General features: G+C 37.0%; 1 protein-coding gene and 1 pseudogene across 1 annotated transcript in view; both read right to left on the minus strand.

Annotated features, from left to right (window-relative positions):
• LOC144470600 (uncharacterized) overlaps positions 1-12,434 on the minus strand; it is a 208,439-nt gene that overhangs the window by 102,962 nt on the left and 93,043 nt on the right. The window lies entirely within an intron of this gene.
• LOC144471615 (uncharacterized) lies at positions 6,136-6,815 on the minus strand (annotated as a pseudogene).

Consider the following 12,434-nt stretch of genomic DNA (forward strand, 5'->3'; position numbering starts at 1 on the left):
GCAATATTATTACATGTTTTATCGCATACATGTTTTGACGCAAGTCAAATTAGGGTACCTCAGACTTTATGAAACAGAATGTACGTAACTGGCTTTCTTTCAGAGATAACTGTTAACTGGCGAATTGTTTGACCTTCCTATAGTCTTTTGGGTCTATATGTATGATTCAGACCGCGTATCAATTTTATACAACGTTTCTAATTACCATCTTAATTAAGATTAAAAAGCTACTTATCTTTTATTAATTAATTTTTAGTTTCTTATATATTTTCATGTTTTTTTTTTTATATCTTTTAATATAACCAGCTTAACGCATTGTGTTATAGCGTAGCTCCTAAATATATGCATGGATATTCCAAAGATGCGATACGAGGATTAAATATGTTCAAATGTTATCAATTTTATAAGGACAAAATAAAAAATTGTTCTACATAACAATCATATGCGTGCTTATTGCAGCTATATTGTTCAAGCTGAATAGATTCTGAAAATTGAGAAAAACTTCGAAATTGTAACATAACTGTAATACAAAATCGTAGAAAGATAAAAAGACGATACATTATGATTAACTATAATACCAACTCAGTATACCAACGTAGTTGGTAGGACGACCGACCGATGGTTTTCCACTCCTGTTCGAAGTACATATTTTCCATACGGTCGATATCTCGCAATTATCATGTTCGCAGATATACTCGAGTCCTTGAGCATTTGCATTTTCACCGGGCGAGGAGTCCCATATGTTCATTGGTATTTATCTCGTACACGGATCAATTTGCGCAAATCATTGCGCTTACGGTTACGATGCAAAGCGTCGTGTGCGTGTCCTACGTTGGGGAACGGTAAAGCTGACAGGGCGCAAACCTCGTAGCAATCTCGACTTCGGTCTTCCAAACGAACCAGACTGCATCGCAAGCGCCGATCACTAATTCGAATTCAAATCACGCTTCCCCTTCCGTACGTCTCTACGTACCGCGCGCGTTGTATGTCCGTAGACGGCTGCGAAGCGCACGAAACACTATGTTCACGAACGGTGCGAGTCTGTTTTGTCATAAGCATCGTTGAAGCATTTATACGACAACTTTCTAATCAGCCCAGCAAGTAGCAGCGTAACTAACAATGTGGAATGTTCAGAGAAGTTTCTCTAATTTCCCGTTGAAGTACCGAAGAGATTCGGAAATGCCTGCAAGCTGAAAAAGAAAGCTTCCAGCAAAGCTCATTTCAAAATGTAGACCGCGTCAATCAACCGGCGTCGAGATATTTTTAAAACGCGCGTTGCCGGCCGAATAAAGGGCGGCTACATCAGTAAACAGCGGGATGAATGGGAGGAGTGATTGCCAAGTGTGAAAACAAGAATGAAAGTGCGTCTTTAAGCGCTTCTTTCGCACCGAGTTTACGACTCCTCTATAATCTGAACAATCTGGGCATTATTCTCTCAGCTACTCCGAACCACCTCTGCGAACGGATTTCAGAAAAAAAAGTTTTTCCCTTACTCTTTCACCCTTTTGTGGCCTGCTTTACATCCGATTCGATTAGTTCTTGATTTACAGTGACCGTTTTAGTTTCGTAAAACGTTACAGTATCGAAAATGAGACAATTCAATTGAATCGACTTTGATCCTGTACGATAAATATACTGTTCGGTATTACGTCCGTCTATGTTCTATACGTGTGATCTATTATATTTACTAATACAACGAAAAAATTTTGCACAATGTACGGTAAAGTAAATTCCTCCCCAATTGTCTTTTGTCTTGTAAATAGAAATAACAATTTGGTTTTTATAGTTGGCGGATATTAAAAACCAGTCGTGAGATGCAAATATAAAAACAAAATATAAAAAAAGGCTCAAAGCTCGAATATTCGTATCTCCTCTTCCTAAATTGTCCAGTTTTGTTTATCAACTGAAGAACAATTGGGAAGAACTTATTATATAGACGATTCAGTGCGGCACGCGTTGTCCTGCTGATTTATTTACGCGCGAGCTGTGCGATTAAACGTTGCATTGTTAAGAATATTCGAGGGCGTTTAACTTTCAATTGAGACCTCATTAAAGATTTCATTCCACGAATGATAAATCGCGTTGCGGCAGGCAATTTGATTTCAATGGGTAGCGCCCGAAAGCACTCCTGTCGAATGATCCACGACGATCGTTCCAGAAATTAACTGAAGAGGTACAAAGTTCTCAAAGGAGAAAGTTTCTCTTTCTCATTCAACAAAACTGCAGAAATCTACGGACCAATATTTGTGACTAGACTGTGCCCTGTTATGCAAAATAAAAACGTCAATTTAGTGAATTAGAATCATAGTGGTGTAAGTTATATTTTTCCCATTGTGAGATACAGAGATTGTTATTGGTTACTCATACGTGTCTTCATTACTGAACAAAATTTATTGTTAAAATTATTTAGAATTAATTTAAAGAAACTTTATTTTTATTTGAGGATTCAAATTGCTATCATTCATGCTATATGTATTCATGTGGAGTTTTTAGTGAGTTAGGTTTTCTTTTAGTGAATTAGGAACCTTTGTCTGAGCTCGAATTACTCACAGCAAAACAGAATTTTATAATTTGCTTCACTTGTCTCTTTAATGTTTTGGTACGTGCAAATTATACTTTAAGACATAAGCTTCTAGCCCATTCAATTGTAAGAGAATGTAAAGGAATTGTAAGGGAATTAAGTAACGCTTAAAAGAAAAGAATATCATGACGTTCTTATACTCATCAAATGTCTTCGATAATATACACTATCTGCCCACTTTTGTTGTAAATATATCAAATTCGCAGTTTAGTTACGACATCTAGCTCGTGCTTTTTTCCCCGATATTTAGAGTGAATCTTGTAATTCTCTCTCGCATTTACTTCGTTTCAAGTAGCTAACGTGTCCCACGAATTTCAATATTCTCGGAAATAGCGCGCCTCCAGTTGTGACGAGCCTGGAGTAACAGGAGTATCGATCCCGCAGGAATCGCGTATGCGCGAATCAGGTCTTCCCAGGCAGATAAACATACTATATCATAAATAAACAACGGACGGCGTATTTGTCTCGAATTTTAATCACGATACTCTGTCATCATTTTACGTATTCAGCATAATGCGAATGCTTTATTGCGGGATGAATTAATTCATATTAAATCATTCTTACACGCTCGACAGCCGTATTGAAAGCTGGATACACGAGATTTTGCGAACAAAATCATTGGTATTGATTATCGAGTCCGCGCCGTTTTGTGGAATGGGATTTTGATGTGAATTAGCATTTCAGCAACTTCGCTCGTATGCAACGTACGATTTTATTCGCGGGAACAATTCAATGTCTGGTGCAACACGTTCAAGGTGTCTCAATTTGGAAGTGGAAAGATGAACGTGAACGTATTTAAATCGCGAATTTTTTGTTTGATTTAGAGCGAGCGGAAGGAAGGTACGCACACAGTGAGTAAAAAAAATATTCGTACACCTATTTTTTTGTAATAACTTTACACAAACAAAAACTATTTCGATTAATAGTTTACTATGTAAAAAGATAATGTACAAATGAAGAATTTTTAATAACGCATAACAAAAAAATAATGCAAGAAATACAAATCTTTAACAGCAGAAAAAGTATTCGTACATTTATAATTCGATTGCGAAATTTTAAGAAGCACGCATGTATTCTAGCAATACTGATCAAAACGTAAACAACTGTTTGTTGAAATAGTAGCATTGACCTGTACTGTCTCCCCAGTGTATCTTCGAACTCGGTACAAGCATCATGACAGCGAAGAAAAGTGAAATACCAATAAAAGTTATAGAAAAATTGGTAAGGAACTGAATTTAACTTTTACAACAGTGCAGAGCATCGTTAAAAAATATGAGAAAACGAAAATCACAGAAAATAAGCCACGAACAGGTCGGCCAAGGATACTCACAGTTACAGAGCGTCGGAGTATAATTGAAGAGGCTACAGAAAATCCTTTTGTAAGTGCTGAAACTTTATACAATGATATCGCGTCAACTGCGGGGAAGATTGCGTGCTCTCAAACGGTACGAAATATTTTGCACTCTGCTGAAATATATGGCAGAGCTGTAAGAGAAAAACCATACATTAATAATATAAATAGAGAAAAGCGTCTAGGTTTCGCTAAAACGTACGTAAATAACCCCATAGAATTTTAGAAACGTGTTATTTTCTCAGATGAGTCTAGAAACATTTTTGGATCAGATAGGAAGAGATTTGTTTGAAGAAAACCCAATACTGAGCTTCAACAAAAGAATATTAGACCAACTGTGAAACACGGCGGAGGAAACGTAATGATATGGGGTTGTATGGCGTACAGTGGTGTTGGAAACATTACATTTATCAATGAGATAATGAATGCCACAAAGTATATCGAGGTGTTGCGGAACAATTTAGAAGAAAGTGCAGCTAAATTAGGCCTGACTGGAAATTACCACTTTCAGCAAGATCCAAAACATACAGCAATAAAAACAGGAGAATGGATACTATACAATATTCCTAAAAATTAATTACACCACCACAGTCCCCGGATATTAATCCAATAGAGAATTTATGGCACCTGTTGGATATAAAAGTAAGAAAAAGGAAAATATCTAATAAATCGGACCTACAAAGAGTTGTTTTAGAAGAGTGGCAAAAAATATCACAAGAAACAACTGAAAAACTGGTGGAATCTATGCCAAGAAGACTGGATGCCATTATTGAAGCTAAAGGAATGCACACCAAATATTAATTGCAATAGAGTACTGCAATAATCATAAACTTTCAATTATAACTGAAAGTGTGCGAATACTTTTTTGGTTCTCAAATTCTTGTATTTCTTGCATTACTTTTTTGTTATGCGTTATTAGAAATTCTTCATTTGCACGTTCTCTTTGTATATAGTAGACTACTAAATGAAATAGTTTTTGTTTATGTATTATTTGCTTGTATAAAGTTATTGCAAAAAGGCTAGGTGTACGAATACTTTCTTGACCTACTGTATTACGTATGAAGTAGATTAAAATGAAGTTTCATTAATAGCTAGTGAGTTGAAGAATTTAAGATAAATAATAGAAGTCCTATCGAGAGGGTATGCCTCCAACGATGCAGAAGGACAGAATTTCATTGGGAGCTGGAGAACTGTTTATTTTTATAAATAATACTGCTGGTAAATTACGGGTATCACAGCCACGGTAATATGAAATGACATAAACTCGTGGCAAAGGTAGCGTTAAATAAATATTTATGTTTGCAAATATTACTGTGCAGTGAACAATTATAAAGCGGAGTTGAACATAAATAATTTTTTGGTTTCATATGCTAACAAAGTATTACATTCGACGAAATAAATAAAACTGAAGTGCAGGATTTATTTATCCAATACGCCGTACACCGCGGTAAATAAATAACCAAATATTTTTATTTTTAACTGTAATATTAATATTTAAACAGCCGATAATGTAACGGCAACGCAGCAGACTGAATCGGGTCAATTGCGAACGACGATGTAGTTTTTTGCATACTGCTTGGAATTAGATTCTGAATTTAAGAACAGCTTACTCTTGGATGAGTTGACATTTTTTTAAAGAAATGAATTAATTATCAAGTAAAAACGCTATTTATGTAGCAATCATAATCAGTGACTTGGCATTTTTTTCAATTGGTCTTATTCGTTGCAAATAAAAATTAAAAGTTACTGTACAGCACTAAAAATGCTTTTTAAGCATACTAAAAAACATTTCCGTCAAAATAATTAAAAATTTCTTAACAGAAGTGAATGTTACAACAAAAATGATAGTACATGAGAGAACCCAATGAAATTACTATCGTACCGTGAATGAAAACATGTATAATGAGCATGTAATACACGCATGCATCTCGCGCAACTTTAGCATTTTGTTTACATATTTCTCCTACATTTGAACATGTTTTAGCTGCACGAGTACCTCCAATTTAATAAAGAATCAGGTAAAATTCATCGTCATTAACCCTTAGCGGACGGCTGGCGGATATATTCGCCCAAGCGTGTTTACCATTGCGGACGGCTGGCGGATATATCCGCCCAAGCGTGTTTACCGTTGCGGACGGCTGGCGAATATACTACTGTGTTCAAAAAGTAAGGTGAATTTTGTTATAAAATGAAAAATCTTTATTTATTCATCCAAATTAATTTTATCCCCTTCGAAGTATTCCCCCTCCGATGCAATGCACTTATGCCAACGTTTTTTCCATTCCTCGAAGCATGCTAAAAAGTCGTTTTCCGGTATAGCCTTCAAAGCACGCAGCGATTCACGTTGAATCTCTGCAATAGATTCAAAATGGCGTCCCCGGCGCGGTCTTTTGAGTTTGGGAAATAGCCAAAAGTCACACGGAGCTAAGTCAGGTGAATTAGGCGGTTGCGGAACGATATGAGTGGAATTTTTGGCGAAAAACTCACGAAGAATCAATGCCGTGTGAGATGGCGCATTATCGTGATGCAAAAACCAGGAGTTGTCTTTCCATAATTGCCTTTCAAAATTGTTCGAACTGATCCAATTGAAATTCCAACCATATCGACAATGTCTCTAATTGCCAATCGACGATTTTCAACCACCAATTCCTTGACTTTCTTTACGTGTTGCTCATCAGTTGACGTTGATGGTCGTCCGGAGCGCTCAAAATCATAAGCACGTTCTCTGCCATCTTTGAAGTCTTTGTACCACTTATAAACATTTTTCTGCGACATAGTCGATTCACCGAAGGCCCTCTGCAACATTCTGTATGTTTCCGCAGCCGAAATTTCATTCCGCAAACAAAATTTAATGGCACTTCTTTGCTCAGCAAAATCAAACATTGTAAAAATCGCCAAGATCACTTATAGTCGTTCAGAAAACAAAAGCGTAACTATATGACTAATGATGGCATTCACATCAAATTTGGCACAGATGTTACTAACAGTATTATCAACATAAAAATAAAACAGTTTGCTCAAATCGATTAGCGAGGGAAGCTTAAATTAAAAATTCACCTTACTTTTTGAACACAGTAGTATCCGCCCAAAATGCTGGGCGCTCCAATACCCGTGGTCCACAGCGACGCTCGCCCGTCGAGCGCCGCCGTCCGCAAAGGGTTAATTCTACGATACGTTTAAACTTCGTTCCTGAGACTCTAGAATTCGATATGCCTCTGCCACTGTAAATGACGCGTCTTTTAACTAAAGATTTTCATAAAAATCAGCCTTCGGTCGAATCGACAGCGTCATCTACTTGAAGATAAAAATGCAACAAAGTTCGCGCATTTATAGAGTTATGCAATTTTTCTTTTGAATGTTTCAAAATTCTAAAAAATCACTTGGGCTAAAATATGCGTATAACACAGCATTCGATGTTCAAAAAATTAAAAAATAACAGTTGCAGTCGAATCTGAAGGAAAATAAATGTAATGTAATTTCCTATTTCAGTATGTTAGTAACTAGGTATCCGTTTCCATTTTCCATGCGTATTAGGTAGTTTATACTGTAAAGGTAAAGACGTATGGATAGACTCTTAACTCATTGTAAAAATATTGTTAACATTATGTAACTACATATGTTTAAAACGAACACGTTCATACGTGTTGAAACCTGAGATGATATAATCGGTCAGGACTTTCCGGTGGACCGACTATAAGCCTTTACTACGGTCTGGGTCATACAGCCCGAAAGGGTCTAACCGTAAAAGGGTTACACGCTGGAACTTTAGAATTACTTACACGTTTCGGTGCTAACACAGGGGTTAAGAGCGTGTCGCTAAATCAGGCTATTAGCAAACGCAAATAGAAGTAAGTTTACGTTCATTAGTTTCGAGAAGTACAATCAAGGAAGGATCCCGAGGCTTCGCGACGCGCGGACGAATCCGCTTTTTCGTAGTTTCATGGTTCGACCCGAGGTTTCGGTCGGGTAAGTCCGTGTTTCAAAGCTTCCTGGAACTTTCTCCTTCGGTCCGGCAAATAACGCGAAGTCTGCGTCGTAGACGATGTCGCGGGGGGCGGGGCGGTGGCAACGAATAAATCGGGAAGAGGAAGAGGACAGAATGGCTACTCGCCAGCTTGGTAAGAGGAAACTAATTCCGCACGCACAAAAGGATGGCCCTTCCGCGTGGAAAGGGAACACGGCGGCGGCGAAAGGGACGGAGGTACGAGCAAGAATTATATTGAGAGACGAAGAGGCCATATTGAACCAAATCGAGTCAAAGGGACTGCCTCTTCACAATTTATAGCGTCGTGGAACGAACGAAAGTGTTTTTCATGGACTCGCGACTATCCCAGAGGCTCTTGACAAGAGCCGAGGAAGAATTAAGCGTTTGTGAAGATGCTTCATGAAATATGCAACCAATGCTTTTGAAGTTCTGCCACGGATCTACATGAAAGAGGAGATTTACACGGGATGATCGTGCTGTTATCTTTGATTTTAATTCGATGAGCTAATCCATTACGTGCTCGTATCGCAACGGTGAAGATTTGACAGGGTATTGGTTGCTGTGTTAATTAATTCGTAACTTATACTTCGTATTAATTACGAATCAGCAAAATATAATGTAAATAATATCTGTATCGAAAATTACCGCATTTAGCAGATTAAGTGCTTCCGAAAACAATTATATAATATGAAATAAAGTAATATAAAAGATTATAACAGTTTATACAAAGTGTAATAATGTAATAATGTATTCAACTGTAGCGCAACCGATTTCTTAACAAATCAGATCCAAATCACTAAACGAAGTTTCGCGTGATACCAAGAATATCGAGAATTCCCACGAGTTACTTTAAAAAAGTAAACACCCCTGCAAATCGTCTTAGGACATCTACCAACGGATGTCGATACGACTCCTTCAAATAAAAAAACAATCTTTTTAATTGTACCACATTCGAGCCGATAAAAAAAGTCGATAGAAACACTGCAAAATGTCACGCAGGAACTGATGAACGATAAGTATCGACGAGAGGGTCGTATCGATCATCGAGGGTTTCGTCGAATGTATTTTAGGAACGACGCAACGATGCCGGCCTGATCGCTTTTGCGGTCGTAGTGGTAGAAACCGATTTAGTTACGGCTGCACACACGCACTATCTATGAACGTTTATAGACAGGAAGCCATAGCAAAGCATACGTTTGTACGCAATTCGACGTTTGCGACAGAAAAATGGGGAACGTGGTATCTGTTTGAGGTTTAGCACAAAGTATGAGTTTGATATTGCGAATCATTATCGACAAAACGGTTTCCACGTACATACGTATCGATCAGTTCCTTTGGTTGGTCCAATGTAACATTTAGTTACGTGTATCATGTTGGTCGGACGGTTTGCCGTCTACCTTATTATTCAAGCGAGAACGTGAACGCGTGTGTATAGTCATGTGTGTACATTTTCTGAGAAAAGACCCGAGTTACTTTTTAAACGTTATGTTATTGAACGATCCTTTGTGTTTTCTGTGCCTCTCGGAAATACTACGAGAAATGTGTGATACAAGCGTACGTGCGTTAGGGTAACAAAGCTACCCTACGTGTATTCAATATTTTTATTCTTACATATTGATTATTGTTGAATAAAAGTATAAATCCAAAGACCTTAGCAAATTTAATACACACAACCTTAAATAACTTGCAAGAATGGTTAAATAAGTCTCGACCCTAGGCTCTAAAGACTCGAGGAATTATATTTAGCATGAAAACAAGCCAACCATATACCTCCAAAATTCTTATGAATGGTATAGAAATTAAATTTGTGGACACTATCAGAATACTCGGACTGCTCTTTGACAGCAAACTAACCTGGACCACGCATATCAAATACTTGAAGGAATCATGCCTGAGAAGATTAAATGTAATAAAATCTCTAGCCAATAACAATTGGGGGTCAGATCAGGAGACACTCCTTAATACCTCTCTAATTTTGCTCTAATTTTATCTAAAATAGATTATGGAGCAATAATTTATAATTCAGCTAAACTCAGAGTATTACAACTCCTTGAACAGATACATAACGCTGCATTAAGATTAACCACAGGGCTATACCGTACTTGCCCAATAAGCGGTTTTTTATTTGAAGCTAAAGAGATGCCGCTTGACCAAAGAAGGAGATTATTATGCGTCTCATATGCCTTGAAAATATCCTCTACACCTGACAATCCCACCTTTAATTACATCTTCAAAAACAAGTACAATAACCTAAATTCCAAAAAAACTTATCTACCGGGCCCTCTTTAGATTAAAATCAATGAACTCCTATCCTCCTCTGCATTAGAAAAAAATCCCAATTATAGAACACAAACAGGAAACAATAGCACCTTGGACCATCTCAACACTCCAAATTGATATAGATTTAGCCGACTCTGCAAAGGATACAAGAAGTAATCAAGAACACATTATCAAATTTTTAGAACTCAATAACGATAAATATCTCCACCATAATAAACTGTACACAGACGCCTCAAAATCAGATCATGGAGTAGGTTATGCCATCGTCATGGGAAACGAGGCATTTAAACATCGTCTTCCTAACCAAGTGTCTATTTCCTCTGCTGAAACCTAAGCAATATATGACGCGCTAAAACTAATCCAGGTTAACAACTCCCAAAATTATGTTAATTACTCCGATTCTATGAGCGTCATCCAAGCATTACTTAACCTCCTTGAAAAAGAAAAAAGTGAACTAATTAAAAACATCCTAACGCTATACACTGATCTCACCAGGCTATACAAAAATATAACTATAGCATGCGTACCTTCCCACCAAGGAGTAAGTGGGAACGAAAAAGCAGACTCCAGTTCTAAGGAAGCAACAACTTCAAGAATATCGTTAGAATGCAATGGAATCAGACCTGGATCACCTCTAAAAGAACAAAAATCCACAATGTGGTTAAAGACTTGATGCAAGAAATTCCTACCAATGATCTCAACAAGAAGAAGAGGATAATAATGTCTTGCCTGAGGACCAGTCACGCCAGAATTACACATGAACATTTACTGAAAAAAACGGAACCACCAATCTGCAACACCTGTCGTACTCAAATCACTGTTCACCATCTCCTATATGATTGCAGAAGATTTGAATGCGACGTTAAAATCTTACTTTAAAAAAAGAGATATTGCAATCGGTAAATTCGATAAAGTTAACTGTGCCCAAAAACAAACCAAAGGCGTAGCAATTGGGTCATCCCATATGATCGACTTCACTACCCTAACTTTCATTAAAGTAGTGAATTTAAAGCAGTGTTTCGATGATATTTTCACGATGCAAAAAGGTTTCAGAATCTTCACGCAGGCATATAAACTCCTCGGTGCTCTTTAAAAATCCCTTGCATTATGCCAGTTTGTCCCGGCCCTCGCACTCAAGGATACCTCTCGACTCATTCTCAAGCATCTACGCAAAGAAGGGTTCTTCGTTAAGTCATCTCACCCTGCAACCCTTCACACGCTGCGACACTGTAATCGCAGGACTTTATCTGATCTGTGAAAATTGCATCTTGGAATATCTACGATTAAATTTCTGTTTAACATGTTCGTCGCCTAGCGTGAATGGCTAGAGTTTCTTACCGGGCCCAAATTCGTTAGTCAGAACCCATAGGATGACGTTATATTTTATACATTAAATATAAATTAATGTACAACAAATATAATAATTTATGAATTTTTAGTATTTTTATCGTATATATTTTGTATTTGCCGGTGTTTATTCCATTAAACTCCTGTGCTACAAATGGGATTTTTATAAATTAAATAAATTAAATAAATATAATCTTGAATATGAAGAGTGTCACCCATATTTGGGTGACGGGGCCCCGACGGAAGCATACCTGTCACCCAGATATGTGTGACGAACGTGTTAACGTCGCTCTGGAACGTTAGGCTGACAGCGATTTATTTATACCCGCCAGCGCATACATAGATTTTTCAATTATTTTCATCTTATGTTTTCATCGACCCTCTGTATCCTCGAAACACTTGAAAATAATCTTTCCAATAAAATGCCGAACCTAATTTACTGAAACCTTTGTTAACGAATCTATCCGTATGTAAGAATGTTTACATTTACTTACATGTATTAATATACAATTGTATGTCTTTAATAAATATTAGTTTATTTTTCCAACTCATGTTTCCCCAGGTTTACATGCGATACCCGGAGGTACGTAATAATAAATATTAAATTTTCTATGTAAATTAATACATATTTAAGGTTCAACTAGGATTTGTATACTGAGCTCGTCATGTACTAACGACAATGCTATATAATTGTAGATGTTCAAATTAAATACTTGGGGTATAAGTGAAAAGCGCTGTGAGGAAGAATAGTTAAAATGATTACATTAGTGTAATACACGTAAATAAAACATAATTTGTATCTTCTTGTACAGGAACTCACAATCGTATACCTTAATACGCCCACAATTTCATCTAAAAATAGCTCTAATCATCTAGTAAAGAAAAATGTA

This window comes from Augochlora pura, chromosome 1 (assembly GCF_028453695.1).
Source record: "Augochlora pura isolate Apur16 chromosome 1, APUR_v2.2.1, whole genome shotgun sequence".
Lineage (NCBI taxonomy): Eukaryota > Metazoa > Arthropoda > Insecta > Hymenoptera > Halictidae > Augochlora > Augochlora pura.